Below are 17,323 nucleotides of genomic sequence, written 5' to 3'. Positions count from 1 at the left end.
CTTTTCCATACACTCTCTTTTATGTGCAGCAGACTTTTGGCATCAGTCCACATCGTTTGTTTGTAGTTTGGTGAAATGATGGAAAATCATGCGCCTGCCCACGGTATGAGTGCGTGACTTTCTGCTTTGTGTTTGATAGTTCTGAAGTTTGGAAAAGTTGACTCGCATCGACGCGGCAGCTTTGTCCCCTGCAGGCTGCTGTTGTTTCCCTGTTTGTTTTGTTGCAGTAAGTGGACACAGCTCCACAGCATGGCTCCGTTTGTGCGTTTGTGTGTTGATTTTGCACATGTGCACACCCGGGATGTGAGGTCTGGGGGAAGGCTTCCATCGGAGCTGCAAATTTCTCTGCCCTAGTTTAAGAAGCTGCGGCGCTGCAGCCCTCTCATTAACTCGGAAACGTTTGCTCGCATGCTGCGGCTCACCGCTCTGCTGTTTTTACGATCCCCATCACTTCGCTTTGGCTTTAAAAAGTGATGTGACGGAAAAGCAGGTTGCAGACAGATTTGACAGAGCCGCCAGGTTTTTGAGAAGGATAAATCTACAGAGGAGCACCACAACATGCCATGTCCTAGTTCTAAAAGGCTTAGCTACTTAGGAATATCAGTATTAATGATGCATAATGTGGAGGATGATTAAGGTGAAGGCTGGCTGGTTTATTCAGAAATGTGCACTTTTCTGTAAGGAAAGCTCCTTTTAAGCTCACAGCAGCCCCATACATTGCAGAGTCACGGCAAGCTACTATTTTTGGTCATAGGCTTAAAAAAAAAAATAAATTCCTGTCTGTCTTCCTCTCGGTTTCCCTCTTTCGCAGACTCACAAATCCAGGCACGCATGAATTTAGAACGTGGGAGTGTGAAGGAAGGCTGCTCACAATACAAGGGACGCCGCTCAGATCTTTTTAACTCGAAAGCTGGTGAGCCAAAGGGCAGAGATGTCTCTGAAGGGCTAATTGGAAGTGACACGACTGGGAAGCTCAGTGGGCTGTCCCCTGTATTGTCTCCTAAACAGCGGCGAAATATCGGGGCAGGCAGGGGAAGTTCAGAGAGAGAGGGAGACAGAACAAAAAGTACCTGACGATTGAAACGTTCAGCGCTCGCTTCTCATTAACCGAGAACTTGGCTGAGGAATAAAGATCTGCGGGGGCAATGGCTGATTCGGGTGCTGAGGAGTGTGTTCAAATCTCAGCGATTAGCGGGGAGACGGGGAGGGGGAGTAAGCGTGGTGGACAGTTTGGGACGTCAGGGGTCTAAAATATTCACATCACATCTGTATTATATAGTAGATTAGCCGCAGCCACGACAATAAGACCTTTTATTGTGGCTGTTGTTGTTGTTTCTAATGCTGTTTTCTTCCCAGGTTGTTCCCTCGCTTTGTTGCTAACAACCCAGAGGGCCAGATTTCTCCTCTAGCATGGAGTTAAAGTAGAGGCTGTGTTGCTCATAAATCAAAGTTCTGAGAGCTTTTCGGTGCTCACATTAAACAACTGCCTGCTTGTCTCGGTTCTGCAGCGGTGTGGACTCTAAACGACGGTGGCACAGATGAGAGGTTCAGACTTTAAAAGATTCTTGACTCGGATTTGGTTGTTAGGGATTTTGTTCCTCCCCCTCCCGCGGAGCCGTGCCTTGTCTTTTCGGGCGCGTCAAGCCGAGCTGCACGCAGCTGGGAAGCTGGAGTTATTTAATGTTCAACTTTGCTATGATTTAAGCACTTTCTGTGACATTTTCCCCAACTTTGTAATTCACATTTGATTGCAATAATGTGCCTTTAAACCTGCAGCTTTTGTTTGCGCAATTTTCTTTTTTCTTTGACTGATTGATGACTGACTTGAATTTGACAGGTCCTGTGAAAGGATACCTTGTCTGCCATGTTTTCGCTGTGTAATAGCTCTGATTGGTTGGAGCTTATTAAACGGAGGCACCCGATCTGCCCCCTGCTAGTTTTTAGAGGAAAATATCTCTCACAAGCAAACTTAAAATATTTAAAACTTTTTTTTTCTATCGCTGCGGTGGAATTGCAGCTTGAGATTAAAAGATTGCAAAAGTTTAACTTTGTGTGAAGTCAGATGCGTTAAAAGAAAATAGACAATGAAGGCTAGATGGAGGAGCGTTTGAAATAGAAAGAGAGAGTGGTTGAGAAACTAAGAAAGCCAGAGATAAATAGAAAGAGATAAAGGCCACTTAAAACATCTAGACTGATGACTGTTTGATGCTCTTTTTATGGAACTGTTTCATAACCGTGACCCTCACCATCAGGTCTCTGACCTTCCTGCTGGATTGTCTTCCGCTTTCTCTGGCTTTGCTGTTCGTTTTCCTCCAAACCTGCCTCATGTGTCATACTCACACTGCAGAAAATACTGCAGATTCTGCACTGAATAACTTCAAAAAGGTTTACAAAATCTGCAGATGTCTGAAAACGCTCAATCCCTGCCTCAAGCTGCCTCTCAGACCAGATTGAACCCGGAGATCTCAGTGGCAGCCGTGTGCTCCGAGTTGGCTCCGACGTCAGGATTTTTGTCTCAGATCTAAAGACCTCGTCTGAGACGGTCTAATTCACGCGCTGTGTGACCGGCCTTAAGGGATTAATAGGCTTGTGATAAAGCCAGATGCCAAACCCAACCATAGCTTAAAAATGAAATCTGAAAATCATTTTAAAAACTGGCAGGGAAACAACGTAGGGACGCCAAAAGAAGTGTGACCTATTTTTACTTTTTCTTTCCTCTCACACCTGATCAAAAGCCCGGCACCCCAGAAAAAAAAAAGAAAAAGAAAAAAAAGGGAACAATGGATGGATAATTAGAGCTGTTGCAGTTCGCAAAGTAAGAAAAGATAAAGAGATTTGTCTCTACATCGCCAACAATAGAACAGCCAAATTTGAGGAATGCCTTTGTTGTGCAATGAAAGAAGTATGTGTTGTTGGGTTTTTTTTCTGGAATCAGATTCGACATTGTTAGGCCAGAAGATGCACTGATTACTATTTACTTGAATTGCAAATGAGGAGCCAGTTTATTATGATGCAGAAAAGTATTCTCCGTTGCCCTTTCAAGGCAGTCAATCAAATTAAAGTTACTTGTCTCATTAGGAGAGAGAACATGTGTAGCCCTGTCCTGCAGCAAATGTTGATTAAAATCCATTTAGCTGTTGGTAAAAATGTCAGGAGCTACTGTAAGGCTGGGAGGGAGGGAGTGGTGTGGGGTATTTTTATTGAGTAGTACGCTTCGAAGTGGTGCATCTTTAGCAGTCAATGTCATGGAAAGTCATGGATCGTATTGTGAAAACAATACGATCCATGACAAGCTGCACATTTTAAGGTGGTTTGCTGGGAAAGTATGTAGGGTGCTATGAAAGGACTGCTGTTTCAGAGGAGGTGTAACATCCCCCAGGGATGTAAAACAAGTTTGAAATAGCTCAACGCAGCATTTTCTTTTTTTTTTTACTGCCATAAGAGAAGTCTGCGGTCAGCAAGGGAACCTATAAAGTTTTAATTTTATCTGTGATTGTTGGGCCAAGTGCATAGAACTCTCTTGGGCGAAAATCCAATGGCATCTCCATGCGAAGTATTTATTATTGATTAGGAGCATTTAATATCTGGTACATTAAATATTATCCCGGGTTCTTGACAGTTCTTTGATGAAATGAGATCAGAAGAAGGTGGGGTTTTCTCTGCTTTCCGCTCCCCTGTGATGTCCCCCGAGTTATATGACACACATTTATGTTTTGATCAGTTGTAAAGGTTTGGAAAAGCACAAAGAGAATTGAATAGGGGTGGGTATTTGAGTCAGGATAGGATACATTATTGCGATATTATGATGTTACGATATATTGCAATATTCTACATTGTCCACTGAGAAATTTTAAATGCAGCTTAAAATACAAGCTGTATATATGTACATCTGATGACAGTGATGATTCATTGAACAAACTGAGTCAAAAAACAATATTAATTCAAAATATCTATTTCCAATTTATTGCACCACAGAAAACGTGGATCCTGTCTCTTGTCACTCAACTGTCGAAACACAGTTTGCAAACTGCATCCTCTTTGTCCACCTTCTTCCATTTGAAAGCAAAGTGCCTCCAAATGCTTTAAATTTCAATGGCCTTTTACGTTTTGCGGCGTCTGCTGCTTGTCTGTCCACTTCTTCGACCTGCTCCTCAATCGCCAATGCAGGAAACATGACGCAGCAAGGTGGAGCTACAGCAACGATCACGATCGACCGAAAACATGACTTTTTCTTTTAAAATCGATATTCAGACATTCAAAACGGATATTGTATCTGATTAAGTATCGCAGTATGTTGCCATATTTTTCCCATCCCTAGAATTAAATAGATGAAGCTGCATTAGTCCTAGTGGAGGGACGTGTTTGTGTGGGGGAAACTAATGCTGCGGACTGGCTCTCGCCTCGGCCGTTTGAACAGATCTGCTGGCCGTGCCGGCTGAACACCTTCCCACACTGGTCTCCACTGAAGCTGCGGCTGATCTGAAATATCAAATAATTGGCTGCGTTGCCTCCTGGGAAAGCTTCTATAGTCCGTTTTCTGGTTGATTGGCTCTGTTTACACCTCTCTCTGCCGGTAACTCGTTTGCCCACACCCACACAGCGTGGAATATCAGTAAATGAAGAATATGAAGCTGCAGAGAGGATACTCGGCCTATTTCAGTAATGTTTCCCTTTAATATGAGTTCGCCATTCCCTTGAGGATCCCTGTTGTTCCTGCAGAGGTGACCTGTGGCACACGGCATGTATTATAGCATCCTGGTCATGTGTAGTTCGGGCCAAATGAAATTAACTTTCTCAGGTCCGCCTGCACTACCTCGGCGGCTCAAAGGGTATATCAAGGGCAGGAACGTGAGCAATAAATTTAAAGACATATGAATAAATTACAGATGGGCAGCCTTTGTGGCTTCTATAATGTTGCCAAGGGCTGTTTGGCACGGTCTAGTGTTGTCCTGTTTCGGAGCCATACCAGCACAGCCAGGAGCTTTGTCCTTGTGTCGGGCTTTGTGAGTTCTTGCCAGCTGGATCCCGCCCAGTCCCAGAATGTGTGCTTCCACTCCCCTCTCACAGCCAGCGTTCATTTTCAAGAGGTACAACTAAATGAAATCCATATGCGGAAGGCACCGGCGATGAAGAGCTCATCTTTCCTGGGGAATATTCTTTCTGAAACGGCGTGTCCCGACAGCCATTGTTGAATGGTGTCAGATCACGAGACATTTCCGGGACGATGAGTAAATATTTCCTTCGACTTCCAAAACCGGAATCGGTATTCCTTCCTCCTCAAGGGGCTGCCAGTTTGGTGTGATGATGATGGACTGCACTATCTCATCTGTCATGTGGGGAGAGATGATATGCAGCGCTGGTCCATATGTTTGAAAGGAGAAAACTGGAACTTCTCACTATGGATTAGGGCTGCACGATTATGGCCAAAAAGAAATGTGAAATTTCCCAGTTTGGGATTAATAAAGCATCTATCTATCTATCTATCTATCTATCTATCTATCTATCTATCTATCTATCTATCTATCTATCTATAAGAACGATTATTTTGATCAATATTGTTTATATATTTTTTACTTTAATTTTCCCCCACAAATTTATATTTGTTTAAATACACATTAACATGAATTGGCCCGCAATTGGCCAAGAGCCTACGCACACTTTCAGTATTATGGCCCCCCTACTATTTCACATGTTTGAAAAATTAATATTCGAACCTGTGTATTATTTGAATAGTTTAATTTTGAATGCAATGAATGTATATTTAAAAATAGCACTAGGCTCAGTTTAATAAAGAACACACATAGTAGATAGGGAGTCCCTAGTTAATCTCTTCATCAGTGTGAAAAACACTGAAGACCCCTGTTTGTTTTAGATGAATGATCAGATTAGTTGTGTTACCCTGCAGGGCAGACACAACCCTGCTGCACTCTTTGCATATGACATGTTCTTGTTTCACGTCATTCGCCCTAAATCCAAAACAAGTCCATGATGACTTGCTCTCGTTAGCACAGCGGGTAACCGTGCACTCGCTTGTTTTACTGGTTGAGAAAGTGTTTGATTAGATATGCAGCAGAAACCGCATTTTAAATATAAATATCGCCAACGATCAGATTCATTTAATCGTGGCAGCCAAAACCGTGATCGTGATTAAAATTTGATTAACTGTGCAGCCCTACTATGGATCAAAGCCTCACCCAATGGCGTTTAGAGCACAGGTTCGCTCTTCGTTGTGTGCACTTCCGGCCTGTGATGGTTATAAAGTGGATCTCTCTCCCTCTGGGTAGATTGATCACCTAAAGTAGAGACCACTTCACTGTACTATGCTCGTTCAGCAGCTATTTTTCCTCCATATACTGTTCCCCCAATCCCCCACCAATACCACCTCAAGGGTGTTTGAATCCAGAGAGCAGTGAAACGTGGCCTACGCACCAGAGGCACTTTATTCTCCCCAGCACTCAAGTCTATCATTCTCCTTCACCCTTCACTCTTCTCCCTATTCCTCTTCTGCCCTTCCCCTTTTGGGTTCGTATTATTTCCAGTGCTCTCCGTCTTTAACTCTCTATTTTGGGCTCGTTTCACCTTTCCCCTAATTCTGCTTTCTGTCCACCCATCTGTGTCCTTCCTCTATTTTTCCGTCTCCCTCTCCTACTCCTTACAGCGACTGTGCTCGCTCCTCTATGCTGTGAGCAGAAAAAAAAAAATAGATTAGGTCAGTACCCAGTGACCCGAAGAGTGGACCTGAGTTCAGCCAGAAATACAGAAAGCGAGAGCAGATATAAAAAAAAAAAAAGAAGAAGAGACACACATTAACAGAGAGAAAGGGGCGGAAAGCCCAGCATCAACAGGGATTTAGATTTGTCAAACAGGAAGTCTGGTGGAACCAAAGGACAGACAGAAGGGTTATTACAGCCTGTTTCTCTGTTAAGTCATTGTTTTTGCTGCTAACGTAGCAGGCGCGCCGCATATCGGGTTGTTTTTTTGTCACTGGGAACTGAAGTGTTCCAGAAAACGTGTTTGCAGTCGTGCCTGGCATTAATGCAGCAGTAAAAGCACAGGACTGGTTCATTTACAAAAAAAAAATATTATTAATCCACCCACTGGTTCCAGCTACTCAAATCTTTTTTTTTTTCCTTTTTCTTTTTTTCTCCGTCGCATATGTTTGGTTTTAGTCGGGTAACGCGAGTCATTTTGCAGGCAGGAAATTGAGATGAGCTTTCTCTTAACAATCTGACAAACTGACTCATCCATTAATCAAGAAGGTTTCAAAGCAGAAGCGCTTCGGGTATGACAGCATGCATTAGTGGTTCACAGTGACAAAGTGGAGATGCTGCAGCCACGACATTAAAACCACTGACAGGTGAAGTAAATAACATTAACCATCTTGTGACAGTCCACTATTCTGCTGGGAAACTTTTAGACCTGGCACTCATTCATGTGGATGTTGCATGTACCACCCACCTCGACCCGACCTGGTACCCCCACCCCGTAGCAATGACACACCTTGATTCCAGCAGCCATCCCAAGCAGGATGCAGCCTGACACAAAAACAGTTTAAGTAAAAAGAAAAGCAAAACACAAGGTGTTGGCCTGGCCTCCACATTCACTAGATCCCAAGTCTCTCTGGGATGATCCACAGAGGCTCCTCCCTTCAATCCATAGGACCCAAAGCCCCCCCCTCCACTAACAACATCCCGTATCCAGACACCACAGGACACCCTCTCTGAGTCACATCTGATTTGGAGGCAGAACCGAGACTTACTCAGTCATAATATTATGACTGATCACTGTCTTCAGCAGTTATAATATTTATATTTGAATCGGGATTAATGGTTCCCTGTTTTTAGTATTCACAAACACACAGGTGGAAAGTCTGGGAAGGGTTTGAAAGCAGTAGTGTGTTTGCTGACACTTTCAGAAATGACAAAGATGAATATGAAGTTAATATATTTTAATTTAATCTCTGTACCTGATATTACACTGCTCAGGTGAGATTTATCTGCTTACTTCAAACTATCATAACTGGAGCTGATGTTACTTTCACTGAAATGACTGCAACACACAACATACTGAAGACATCTGGGTAAGTTGTGTGTAGGAGGCAGAAGAAAGGAGAATTTTCTGCGCTTGCTCAGCCACTGAGAGACACAAATGACGGATTGCATCACTGTTGTTGCGGCCGTAACCAAGCTACGGCGCAGGCTGAGGCGTAGGAAGCTCCCCCAGACCGGTGGCGAGCCTACGGCAGGGATCTGACCCTTACCATAAATGTAGACGGTAGCCAACAGTTGCCTAGCAGAGATGTTCGGACAACTTACAGCTGGTGTTTCCACTCAAACACTTTGTGGATACACAACTTCCCGTAACCAGGAGATCACATTTTTTGTTTTAAAGGCAGCACATGTTGACATTTGCCCATAAAAGCGAATTAAATGATGGAAATCAGGAACCAGTGGGATGCTTACTTTACTAGAAAATCCATCCAACCCTAAGGCTGAAGTAGTTGATAAACACGTATGGATTACATCATAACTGTTAGTCCTGGAACTAAGAAACCTCATCTATTTCTTCTGGGTCCTACTCATCTACCTTAACAGAGAGGTCATTGTTGATTGTTAACACGTCCTCGCCACAACACATATAACAGTAAACATGTGTGAACGGATGAATCAGCGCTCAGACAGATGCTCAACAGATGGTGGAGGCTCCTGCTTCTCTGTATCACCGCTGACACACATTGCGGAGGGCATGTTTCATGTCACTGCCCTTTCCTGTAGCCGCGGTGAGCAATGCCTTAGTCAGAAACACAAATAGAGAACAAAAAGAAGAAAAAAAAAAAACACCTGTATCACCACATGTTGTGTCTAATTAGATACGAAGACGATGGAATGCCCACGTTTGACCTGCGGTGCGTCTCCGTGGGAATCGGGGACCGCAAGTTGGGTGAATAAATGAATCAGTATGGATTGCATGGACTGGGTCTGAGCCCGGTGGGATGAAGTGGTTTGCTTAGTATTCATACCCAGTTTTACAGTCTCAGACGCGCCATGCCTTTAACACTACAGTTAATTATACCCGGTTCTTCCCAGTGAGGGGAATGTGGGGGGTCAATACTTCTTTTATGCTATGCTGTCTTCTCGTAGGTCAAATAGCAAGCAAGTGAGGAAATAGATTATACGGATGTATGGAAACAGATAATCAACAAAAAAAGGATAGCGGGGTCTCTGAATTGAGTCTATCTGTGGTAAAGAAATCCTCTGTGATTGTCTATACCCATATACGCAAACACCAACTTGGAGCGTGCCATTTTTCTCCTTTGAGTTGCAGAAGTCTAATTTAATTTAAGTAACTGTGGCCAAGTATTTTATCCCTGAGGGGCCAGGAATAGCTTTAAGAGCCGCGTGGAAAAGCCGGAGAAGAGTGTTGTCTCTGTCTCCGGGAGAATTAGATCAGGGTCAGCGTACTGCTCTGAGGAGAGGCCACGTCCCTCTGTGTCACTCAAAAAGACATGTGACCGCGGTGCCAGACGCTGAGGACAGGTGAAGACAGCGTAAAAAGCAGCTGAAAGTCAGACCGGAGGAGGACGGGGGCGCTGGGGGGGGGGGGTCACCTGTGCTTTGGATGTTTATCTGCCAAGTCTTGTAGTCTGTCAATGGTCCGGTGACAGTAATTGCATCCTATGAAGTGGGACGTGCAATCTTCTCAATTTTGTTGCTTCTTGCGTTTGTGTTTTCTGGAGAGCGCCTGTAGATTAGCCGGCATGCGGCTGAGTGTATTAATGTCCCTGCGGCCAAGGCCTGGGCCTGCCTTTCCTGTCTGCCTTAAGGAATGCTGGGAATCTGGGGTAAATATATTCTGTTGCCACCCCCGCTCCAGTCCTGCTTTAATTTGAGAGGTCTTTAATGAACGTATACTTGCATGTGTTGCACGAGAGAGCTAAAAGCTAAAATCTATATTTAGTTTGTGGCTGTGAATGCAAAAAAAAACAAAAAAACAATCAAAAATATAAAACAGAAAATAATTTTTTCCTCGTACATATTCGGCTCGTATAAACTTGTGTTTGTGCTTAGCAATCAATATAAACAAGATTTTTTTTAAGGAGCAAAATGTGCATGGTAGGCTTTTTTTTCTTGTTGTTGCAGAAACCCCACCACCACCAAGTCACCTTGGTGCAGTAATAAGCAGAATGTCACTCCCGTCATTATCATAAAATGACAGCCCTGTAATTGTGCTGCATAAAAATATTGTCTCAGGGAAAAAAAAAAAAAAAAAAAAAAAGTGCATGCCTCAGTTTTTATAAGGCTGACACAAGCTGAAGAGCTATCGCCATTTTGCGGCCGGTGGCTGCACACGAGTAGACTGGGGAGGTTTTGGGTGGAAGTCAGTTTTGCTTTGCTTCCCAGACTCTCATTCCAGCTGGTCAACAGAAGTTGGGTGGGCTTTTCCCATTATAGGATCTGGTTTCCACAGCGGCAGGGGGCGCAGACCGAGAGGTGGGGGGGAGCGAGGGGGAGGGAGGGCAGCGACGGTCAACATTTGGAGAAATCCCTGGAGTCTTGTAGCATTTATAGGGGTCTGTTGCTTTAGATAAACAGGTTAAGCCACAAGTTGCCTTCGAGAACCTACACACACACACGCACAATTCAGATAATAGTCAGTGCAGCTCCCAGAAACTATTTTCACCCTTCCCCGGGCAGATTGTTGTCAAGCTTCAACAGCTAAACGGCTCCTTGTTGACTGGCCTTCAGCTAAACCCGAAAAAGGAAGAGGAAAAATTCCTGCAAAGCACAAATAAAATCCAGAATAAAAAAAAAAAAAAGGCTTGAAGTCGGGCATGTATCCTATCTTGCTAACAAAGACTACCAAAGTGCACTGGAATAAAAGCCCCAGAGATGAGACCCCATTCACTTCACCCTATGACCAAGTAGCTGGTTGTATTTAGAGCCGCTCAGTTCAAAATGTAGCCTTGTGAAAGCATAACACAAGGCCTCTGGAATGCAGAAAGCAAGCGTCGTGTCAGAGAGCGTTCGAGGAGGCTATAAACAGGCTGCAGCCATATTTGTATGTGTTTATGAAGATCGGCGAGAGCCGATGGCCATATATAGGGATCGCTGTGGAAAAATGGCTTTGTAGAATGGCCGCACGGAAGAGTGAAGTGTCACACACAAAGAGCAGTTTCAGTGAATATACTCTCTAAATTGAGCGCTGAGTCCTGGACTTGCTTTGACATGTTGGGTGAGGTGGAGTTTACAAATAGCTCTGTATACAGTGGAGGATATCAGCAGTGATAACTTATCTCTTGCCTCACCTGTTACGAGCAAAGCAATCTCTCCTCTTTGCCCTCTCCGCCACTTGATTACCATTACTCACATGCAGCGATCAGTCATAACATTGTGACCACCTTCCTAATATTGTGTATTTCTCCCTTGTTGCCTCCAAAACAGTTGTGACTCATCAGAGAATGGACATGGTCCTTCTGGGGGTGTCCTGTGGGGGACTTTTAGGGGAGGGGCCCCTGTGGACCATCCCACAGATACTCGATCTGTGTGGGACCCAGTCCGGTCTAGGTGGATGGTACTATGTCCACACCAATAAATGCCCAAAAGAACACTGTACTGTCGCAAGATGGTCAATTTTATTTACTTCACCCATCAGTGGTCGTATTGTTGTGGCTATTCTCTTTTCTGTTTTCCCTTAATTCTCCCTTCGCTCCGGTGTCTGCCCTTTTTGCTTTAAAATGTCACAGAAAACCCAAAAGTGAAAGCTGAGAGTTGTGCTCCTCTCCAGAGGGAGCACGGGAACAAAGGTGCTCTTTGATTCAGCAGAGCGACTTCGCTGTCTGCTCTAATTCTGGGTCTGGGATATTCTGATTCCCCTGCTGTTGTTCCTGGCCCGTGGGGTCAATGCAGGTTCCTCTATAACAATGAGGACCTGGCTCCAGCTGCACCAGAATATTACTGAAACTCTTCCTGGGTGTGATTAAGAGCTACACTGTGACTGAACCCAGGGCATTTTTTTTTTTTTCCCATCACATATTCCTCATATTGCTCGAGCTGGCTCATGAGCTGATGGCTCCAGCGGAAGACGGTGAGGTTGAATCGAAATGATTAAATATGAGTTATTCCCGGGCTCTATGGGCTCGCCACCGTAATGAAAACACCAATCTTCACCGAATAGCTCCAAGATAATGCAAACATTGACCACTATCATTTGTCTGCATTGTGTGGTGGCTTTCATTTTAAATAAAGCCCCACAAAAGCGAAAATGGGATTAAAAAAAAATAAATACAATTCTTCCAGGCTCTGAGCTGTTTCAGAATCCAGCATCTACACAAAGTATTGATTTTTCTTTTTTTTAAATGAAACATATGAACCTCATTACAAACCCCACATCCCCCCGGTGTTGCAGCTTGACTCCAGCCTGTAAGTAAGCACCATTATAGGGGAAAATTGGAGGGAAACCAGAGCCGTTAACAGAGACAACTAAAGACAAGGGAAGCACCTGTTAAGGTGAAGCAGAATGGAGGATTTGTAATTATAGAGTGATTATATGTGGAGCCAAGCCCTTGGGAGGTGAACCGCATTGCTCCACTGCCAGCGATATCACTCACTCTACTTATCTCCTTGCACCACCAGCTAAGACTCGATCATTACCGAATGTGTCGCTATCGTGACTGTCCTAATAGCGCTCCTCCATCGCCTGTCCTTTGTTGGCATTGCCCTTAGGCCAACCCCTTTCCTTACCTCCTGTCTCCCTGCTAGGAACGCTAAAACGCAGGAAATCTGAAGATATGACTGTCATAAGGAAATTCTTAGAATCGCGCCTTAAATCGAATTTGGCTCGTTCACAAAGCGCGCTCTTGATGCGATTAGTTAAGGGTGAAATTAAACAAATAAAGGACGCTTCGGCTGATTGCCTGTCATCACAACGCGGCTGGGCCTCGGTAAACTGTCCTGATAAAAGAATAGCAGGTGAGAAGGCTTTGTTATTTTTCCCTGACATCGCTGAATCTCAGTGAGAGCCGCGGGATCAGGAAGTGAAATCCTCCAAAGCTGTTCTGCTCAACGTGTTTCAGCCTGACGGTGATGCGCCCCGCCATCTGACATTTGAAGATAACCGCGGTGTGAGCGGCTGGCCAGAGTATGTGTGTTTCGCTCAAACAGAGCACTCAGCCTCTCTCATGACGGATGCCAAACGACTCGTCATGTGCAAAAAGGGAGATAATAGGAGCTGAGGAGTCACAGGTGCTCGGGCCTGCTGATAACACGGTGCAAATTGTCAGCCACACGGTGGAGTGGACAAAGCATAGGTTGTACCGCTTTGATTGCCTGTTGGATAGCTGATATCTGACCTGATGTGTAGCGATGTCTTTCTTTCACGGCTGACTGGCCCTGAAATGAGATGTTGCAGTAAATTGTTTTTTGGCTGCCTCTATAACTGCATAAGCTCTCCGGAGTGAGACGGCAGTGATGGCTATTATAGACCAAGGTGAGTTTGACATCAGTCATCCAGTAGTTTACTCTGAACGGCGCCCGTGAACAGAAGCGACATCAAGGTTATTCTGTTAGACATCTGGTAAACTGACTCAGGCTGCATGCTCGAACTGTCAATAAAACCAGAGGCTGCTGAGACTCTGCTGGGTTTTGCCCAGTAAACGCTCGTTATTATCTCGGCATCTTCTCCTCCAGTCTCCAGTGTGTCTGGAGCTCCGCAATCATTTAGCTGCTATTTTCTCAGGCAGTTCAGTTGGAGTTGTTTTAAAGATTAACTCGCGAGTAAGTGGAGAAACAGCTGAGAAGCATGTGTGCTCACCGGCTGTCCTCTATGATATGAGAAAGACTTTAATATGTACCTCGGCTGCCACCGGTTTTGTAGCGGTGTGTTGGACCAAATTTTGGATTAGTCCGCAGAGCAGAAGCTGCACCTCAGGTGGCTCGAAAGAGTGATTTGTTGAAGAAACTGGTGTATCTGCGCATCCAAAAATAAATTTGTGTCTGCGTAGGGGCCATGGCAAGCAGATGGTTGGCCATTGGCGACCATGTGTGGCCCTATTTTTTTTCTTTTTCTTTTTTGTCCTTTACCGCTGGCACTAGTCGGACCCCTGTCAAAAGCCTTTCATCCGATAAAGCTTGCTGAATCTGTGTCGGAGTGTGTGAGAGAGAGGCAGTTCAGCTTAGAGAACAAATGCACAAGAAGAGAAACAGATGTGGCAAAAGTAGGCAAACCACATAGAGAACACACAGGAGAGGTTAGCTTTATACAATAATTTATGGCTCTTTCTAGGCCTTCTGATTTCGTAGAGCCTTTTGAATGACAAATAAAGAAGATGGCCATCTGTCAGTATGGAAAGTGTTTTAACATGCAAAGTGCAGTGCATGCGTGCTAGTTGGCCCTTGGATGAACTGTCTGAGTCGTGTTCAAGTACAACTTTTTTGACACAGATGTAGGCAGCCTGAGGCAATGCCACAGTTGGCCCCTTGTCATCACTTGTTTGGCTTGATGTGTCTTAAATCTTGCCACTAAACGCGCTCTTGATCGTACTCCTTTGGCCGGTTACCAGAAACCAGTGTTAACTGCAGAGTTACAGTACTGAAAACCTTTGACAGAAAAGTACGAGCAGTACCATTAAAACGGTTATTCCAATGTTAGCCAGTATAGCTCCCCAATGTCTGAGTTTTAGCTCCAACCAACCCCATTCCCACCTATCCTCGTTAGTATTTTCTCTTATTTCCTATTATAAAGCTTTAAATATAGACATGGCAATAGAAAAAAGAGCCATTGGGTGATGCGTTATGTAAGTACAAAATTGCTCTCCAAATATATGACACATACTCCGTCTTGTTCTGCTAATAGCCAATCTAGAGCTTGTCTGTCGTTAGTTAAGGCTCATTTAAGGTTCTGTGGGACTAGAAGCAATAACCTATGCCGGTGTGAGACATTTATACTTGTGCGGCCTTAAGTCTGGCTGGCTCTGTAAAAAGCTAGTCAGACGAATACAAATATTTGTATCTCCAAAGCTCCTCAGTTAACCTTTCCTCTATGTGTTCTATCTTTATTGATCCAAACCAACCAAACTTAAAATTGCAGAGATAGAGAAGCAGCCGGAAATCCTAAAGCAGAAATACTACCAAGCGGACCAAACACAGCTCTTAATGCTCTGCGTTGCCGGTGCATAGTTACATTTCTGGGGAGTTGCACGTCAGGCTATGGCATTAGGCCACGTTCACACGTACCGAAAACAATCTTTTTTTCCCCAGGTTTTCCTTGGTGTTGTGTCGAGTATTTCTCTAAATTGCAAAACTGCATCTAGTTGTAGAACAGCTGTAGCACATATCCCAGGTCTGTGCGTGTTGCTGTTTCTTCTACAGTTTGAATTACAGTCCGTAATATTTTTTAGGTCATGGCAGTGACGAAGCAGACGATATATTGGACCTAGACACCCAACAAGGGTCAATCTGGTACAACAAGCCTATGGTCCACCATTAATATCGTTGTATCAGACGAATGAAAAAAAAGGAACCGCACACACTCCATATTTTTCTTTTTCATCCTGGGACCTGGTTTCAAAAGGGTGCAGTTTGAGTCACAGGAAGATCTGGATCTGTTATTAACGGCAGGCAGAACTGGTTTCGCACAGAAATTGTATTTGTGAAAACGTGGTCTTAGAGTCTGCGTATGGTCTGGGTTATCGCTGTAGAGTCAAATTGACACAGAAGCATAAAACGTCTGTTACTCTACTGATGTTTTGTAGCTTTTCCCCCTGGGCCATGAGAGCTTCATTAGTATAAGTGATGAATCACTGTTGTTTATAGTAAATGTAATTGATCCAATCTACAGTTTTATTGGGTGTTATCCAAAGGAGTATGGATTCAAGACCGGCCTTAATTTCATTTCTTGCTTTAAATTCTACAAGAATACCACAAGGCTGACCAATGCTGTCCATAAAACTATTGTTCTCATCTTAACACTTAATATATCTTGACCAAAAGATGCCCCACGTGATCCAAAATAAGAGCATTCACCATCGCTGAGTGAAGCGTTAATATATCTATTGAAAATTTGGGATTTAAAATATGTGGTTTATCAAGACAGGAAACACTGGCGGGAGACAAACAGAGTGAAATGAAATGTCAAAGGTTTCTCGGGGAAATCTGACAGTTTATTATTTGAAAAGATTGCATTCCCGTGTGTTTTGTAGCTTTCATGCGGCAGTGTGAATCGCACACTCCCTGCCTTTTCAGCACACTCTCAACCCAGAGGAAGGCTCCTACTGAAGAAAGACAGCAAATATATGTTTACTGGTCAACCCACAGCTTTGTTCTGTCTCCTTCAGAGACCCTTACTTGAAAATCTTGAGGAGCTGAGATTTTTTTTTTTATTCTTTTTTACTGGCCGGTTGTTGGCTGCCTACTGGCAGCTGGTGCATGGAGATCTCCCCCGGTGGGTACATTCAGTTTGAAGAGATACATTTACACTACACATACGCCACTCTGAGCTTCAAACATGAAAAAAATAAAGTCTTAGAGGAGTCATAGAGTTTCTTTTTGTGTAGTCTGCTTTCATTACTGAAATGTGACGGTGGCCTGTAAAGTGGAAAATAAAAGCCTGCGCGGATTCATAACAAAGCCAGATACATAAATGGGACAAAGTAACTTGGGCGTGGTTCCTAAAAAGTCCTTTTGGCAAGAGTTTGTGAGTTCCTTAATAGAAAAAAAAATCGTTTCCTCTTTAAAACATCCAGTCTGACAATCCTGTGGGTTTCTACAAGCATTCCTTTTGTTGGAAGGCGGCTGAACAAAACAACAATTTAAAGCAGACATCTTGCACGGAGGTATCAGATGTTCAAAGGTTTTGTTGTCAGCGAAGGTAAAGTATTCAAACAGCCGTTCTTCCTGCTGCTTATTGATGGGCTCTCTGCGTGGCGTTGCTGAGTCAGGAAGACACCTGCCCTGAACCCACGGCAATCTGTAATCATGATCAAAGCTCGGGTCCGTCAGCTGGGAGCCCACTAGTGTCCTCGCTTTGAGGATGTTTTGAGCTCGCCCTGCTCCCCTGGAGAAGCCCCGTGGGCAGGAGGTCAGTGGGAGCTGTGGGAACAGACTCAGACGCAAGCAGGCACCAGGCACCAGGCTCAGGACAGCAGCATCTGCAGGACTTATTGATCTCTGAAAAGAGATCTACATCCTCCCCCGAGCTACCGGCAGACCCCCATTTGACACTCGTGGTGGTGAGCGGCTATTTGCTGCCTCGCCGTGTCCTCCAAAATGTGTTTTATAGCGCTTTTTCTTCTGACAACTCCATCAACATTCCTCACACGTGGCGTTTT

The 17,323-nt window shown here is 44.3% G+C and overlaps 1 protein-coding gene across 1 annotated transcript in view; it reads left to right on the top strand.

The window, feature by feature from the left end:
- The window catches only part of LOC125013493 (LHFPL tetraspan subfamily member 6 protein), a 46,721-nt gene that overhangs the window by 2,206 nt on the left and 27,192 nt on the right, over nt 1–17,323 (top strand). The gene's annotated exons all lie outside the window — the stretch shown is intronic.

The sequence above is a fragment of the Mugil cephalus genome, chromosome 9 (assembly GCF_022458985.1).
Source record: "Mugil cephalus isolate CIBA_MC_2020 chromosome 9, CIBA_Mcephalus_1.1, whole genome shotgun sequence".
NCBI lineage: Eukaryota > Metazoa > Chordata > Actinopteri > Mugiliformes > Mugilidae > Mugil > Mugil cephalus.
Note: the sequence above shows the minus strand (reverse complement) of the source record. Positions and strands in the feature narration are given on the sequence as shown.